Here is a 394-nt window from a genome sequence, read left to right as displayed (position 1 = left end):
GCGCAGTGGCGCCTCCCGCCTGCGTAAGGCTCTTGGCCTCCTCTGCTTGCTGCCTTGACTGTCAGGCAGAGTTTGAGGAGGTGCTGGAGGGGAGGGTGGTGAGGTAGGAATGGAGTGAGGCGTTGAGCCTGGGTCCCGGAGGTGGGAAGGGGGCTGTGCCAGCAGGCCAGGATGGGTGTACATCTCCGGAGTGCCCCAGGGTGGGGGGAAATGGGCAAGGCTCAACATAGGCTGATTATAGGCTGCTTAAGCTCCTAGGGCATGAAACAGGGATGAGGGAGGGACCTGAGGGAAAAGGAGGCCGGAGATCTGCCTGTCTGGAGGCACATACAGTAGTAAATCCACAGTAGCTCATGGTTGCTGAAGGGAGGAGCTTTGTCCTGTCGGCTTCTGG

The sequence above is a fragment of the Apaloderma vittatum genome, unplaced genomic scaffold (genome assembly GCF_000703405.1).
Source record: "Apaloderma vittatum isolate BGI_N311 unplaced genomic scaffold, ASM70340v1 scaffold32051, whole genome shotgun sequence".
Taxonomy (NCBI): domain Eukaryota; kingdom Metazoa; phylum Chordata; class Aves; order Trogoniformes; family Trogonidae; genus Apaloderma; species Apaloderma vittatum.
Note: the sequence above shows the minus strand (reverse complement) of the source record.